At 45.8% G+C, this 4,064-nt stretch overlaps 1 protein-coding gene across 1 annotated transcript in view; it reads left to right on the top strand.

The window, feature by feature from the left end:
- GCNT2 (glucosaminyl (N-acetyl) transferase 2, I-branching enzyme (I blood group)) overlaps positions 1-4,064 on the top strand; it is a 68,997-nt gene that overhangs the window by 2,132 nt on the left and 62,801 nt on the right. The gene's annotated exons all lie outside the window — the stretch shown is intronic.

The raw sequence follows: 4,064 nt of genomic DNA, 5'->3' as shown, positions 1-4,064 counted from the left end.
ATCCTATCTAATAAAGAGGGAATATGCAAATTGACCACCACGCCATCACAAAGATGGCTGCACCCACAGTGGAGGCCAAGTTCCTATAATGAGCCTTAACGAGCAATCAGCAGAGACCTGAGGCTGTGTGGTGCTGGGCCGGGGCAGGGGACCTGAGCCCGTGCCCCCCACCAGGTGGGGCTTGATGGGAGCCCTGAGACTTCGCCCCCTGCCCGATGGGGCTTGACAGGGGACCTCAAGGTGCACGCCCTGCCCCAGCCCAGGCTGGGGGACCTCAGGCTGTGCCCCCTGCCCGGCAGAGCTTGATGGGGGGCCTCAGGCTGTGCCCCCTGCCCAGCAGGGCTTGATGGGGAACCTCAGGCCATGCCACCCGCCCAGCGGGGCTTGACAAGGGTGGGGCCGGCCAGGTCTGGATCTTGCCCAGTGAGGGTGGGGCCAGCTGGGTCTGGGTCTCACGTGATTTTGAGGCACCGCAGGTGGGCGGGGAATTGACTTTGGGTCACGCAGTGTGCCCCAGACTCTGAGAGAAGGAAGATTTTCATATACATTTTACTAATTTTCTTTCATCTCTGACACTTCTATTATAGAGAAAGGGCAAATAGCAATATTAAAATATTTCCTCTAATTAATCCCCTTTTAATGTGCATGAATTTCATGCACTGGGCCACTAGTATGTATATATGTATATATATTTGTGGAGTTTTTTTTTTTACTTCAGATAAATAATGAGGCCTAGGAGAAGCTCTTTTCTTTTTCATCAAAAATATTCCTACTTTTACTAATCGAGTAGATCAACTATTTTTAAAACTATAAAAAACACAATAGGATTTCTCCTGAAGGAAACAGCATGCTTTGAACTCAATGAAAAATACAAAATGGATCTCTGATGAACTCGACAGCATTATTATGGCAAGAGAAAGGCAATCATTGTTCTGCTTTTTGGGCGGCTGCCAAGTTGGAAACACTGGTAGGTGCTCTCAGCTGCAGGGCAGGGCCTGCTGGGCGACAGACACTCCAGCGACCTCTGGGAAATACTGTGTTTGGGCTCTGAGTCCCGGGTGACTGGCCTGGGGACCAGGGCTGACTTTTGTCCTGCACATTGTCTTTTGCTTGACCTCCCTCTCCCGTGTTTTTTTCCATCGTTGACATTGAATTTGAGATTATTAGGTACTTAGAGGCTGATTTTTATAGTTAAATATTTATCCCCTTTCTATTTTCACTGTTCCCTTCAGATTTACAAAAGTTTGGTCCTAGCCATGTGTTTCCTTAGCTATCATACTGAGACGAAAGCATTTCGTAACTTAGCAAAGCCTGAATTGTCGCTTTTTAAGAAAAGAAAAACATGGGTTTTGTTTAGCATGAAGTGTCTGTGATTAGTTTGACAGAAGGGACGGTCAGTCTTATCAATGTCAAATCAATGTAAGAAAATGAAGGAAGAAAGAAACTTTCACCATCCCCCTTTTTTCCTTAGCCCCTTTCTCCTTTCCCAGCCCTAATCAAATAGACCAAGTGGGAGACCGAGAATGATACTTAGAAAGGCACAGGAGAGAAAACCATGTTTGCTATAGGTCTTCGGCGTAGCATGCTGGCTTCCTCTTGGAACCTCACATCTCCCAGCTACAAAACGAGGGTCCCGGTAGGAAGACCCCTTTTGTTCCTACACATGCTTTTCCTTACAGAAGATGCAATGTCCAGACCACATACACACCCAGCACTCGGCTATCGGGAATTCTTAGGAAGCTGAAAGTGCTGGGGAGTCTGGACTCCGAGTTGCCCATTTCCTGTGGCGAACGCATTCCATTTCCCTTGCAGGAAATTGGGGGTGAGAGCTCTGCCAAGAGACCATCTCCCCAGGGAGGCAGGTGAGCACAGCCCTGTTAGTACCCGATAATGAGATACCAGAAAACAAAGTGAAAGTCGTTTAAAATTGGTGGGACTCAAAAAAGACATTTACAGAGGTAGCACTAAATCGAGTATCTTCACGCTGCTCTTACCTGGCCTTTCTATTGAGAAAACGACTGTCCCCTTGGTTTTCAACCCTTAGGCCTTCCCCATTTTGCACTAGAAATAGAAATGGTGGGGCCAGAACAAGTCCCTTGGGAGCCCCAGTCTCACTTCCTTCTTCAGGGAGGCCAGACAGAGTGGCTGTCAGTCTGTCCTCTGTGGCTGGTGGACAGACATATTGTCTAGACCCCTCCCTCTGGCCATATTCTCAAAGGAAACCCCGGAGCACAAACTTCTTTGACTCACAATACAAAACATCCTGCTCTGTCAGCTGTACCCGCCTCCCCCCCCAATGCTGGTGCACACATATTTTCTAACTTCTCAGAACTTCGTAATTGTTGCTACTATGTCACCTTGAGAAAAGCCCATTTCCCTATCTTTTCTGGTTATTCCTCTAGCATTTTCTTTTCCCTACCTGCTCCAGGGCAGGGTGTCAGTGGCTATTTAGATTTTTGCCTCAAGTCTTGTGGAATTGTTTAGCATCTGCAGAAGCTCGTGGTGTTCTGGTTTTCTCCCTTCCCATGGCTACATTGTCCTCTTGTCACACTCAGGGCGGGGCCATCTCTACTGAGAAGGCAGAGCTGCTACAGGATTTGGCTTCAGCTCCTTTTTCTCCCTAAGTTTGTTCTTGTGAATTTTCACTCATGCATGACTCTGACCTTTCTCATGCCAAGATGTTTTTCTTCCATAATGTTTTCATTTGCTTCTCTTCCTTTTGCCACTTTGTATACATTTTTTCAAAGCTCCTTCATCAAATAAACTATCTCAACCTCAGAAGTGACCACATGATCACATTTCTTTATTTTTTTTTCAATTCTAAAAATAGCACGCTTCCTACTTTGATTTATATTGCTTTTTAAACACTATCTCAACCTCAGAAGTGACCACATGATCACATTTCCTCATTTTTTTTTTCAATTCTAAAAATAGCATGCTTTCTACTTTGATTTATATTGCTTTTTAAACTTTGAGTTTTATTTATATGTGCACATTCTTTGGGAATGTGTTGTCACTCTTTGAGTTGCAAGTGACAGAAATGCAACTCGAAGTTGCTTCAACAGACACCAGCACTTACTGAGTCACAGAATTAAGATGTTCAAGGATGGACTCCAAATAAAGCTGGATCCAAAGTTGGAACAATATTTTCGGGACTTTTTCTTGGCAAGTCATCTCTCTGTGGGGAGACCAGCCATCCCTGTTTGCCCAGGTCTGAGGGTGGGTCCTGGGAATGGGTCTTTCAGGAATGTCAGACTGGGCAGGTTGGCCACCCTGTCTCTCTGCCTCTGTCCCTGAAGGTCTCATTGCAGCAGGTTCTCCCACAGGGTGTCGGAAATGGCCAGAAGTAGCTTCAGCTGTTAGGTTCTGACCGCGGGCACTTCTGGGGGAAAGGGAAGTCTTTTCCCTGAGAGTTTTAGCAATAGCTCGGGGGAGTCCTCGGGTTTGTTAGGCTGGGTCCAGATCCCTATCCCTAAATAAATCAGGGGGATGAAGCATGCCGGCCAGCCTTTCTTGGGCGGCTTTCTCACACTAGAGCTAGAGGTCAGGGGCAGGCTCGGTGGGGAATGACTAGCTCAGTGATGGCGAACCTATGACACGCGTGTCAGAGGTGACACGCGAACTCATTTTTTTGGTTGATTTTTCTTTAAATGGCATTTAAATATATAAAATAAATATCAAAAATATAAATCTTTGTTTTACTATGGTTGCAAATATCAAAAAATTTCTATATGTGACACGGCACCAGAGTTAAGTTAGGGTTTTTCAAAATGCTGACACGCCGAGCTCAAAAGGTTCGCTATCACTGAACTAGCTACTTAGGGTGATGCTGGGCAGACAGCAACACAGCGCGCTGCACCATGGTTCCCTGTCCTGCAGACAGAGCTGTCCTGACCATCTGCACACATCAGAGGGGCAAGATTTAATGCAGCGATTTTCCATCTTTTCACCTCATGGCACATACACTAATTACTAAAATTCTGCGGCACACCAAAAAATATTATATATTTTGCCGATCTGACCAAAAAATAGGTATAATTTTGATTTATTCACAACAGACGGCT

This window comes from Myotis brandtii, unplaced genomic scaffold (assembly GCF_000412655.1).
Source record: "Myotis brandtii unplaced genomic scaffold, ASM41265v1 scaffold649, whole genome shotgun sequence".
NCBI classification, from domain to species: Eukaryota; Metazoa; Chordata; class Mammalia; order Chiroptera; family Vespertilionidae; genus Myotis; species Myotis brandtii.
Note: the sequence above shows the minus strand (reverse complement) of the source record. Positions and strands in the feature narration are given on the sequence as shown.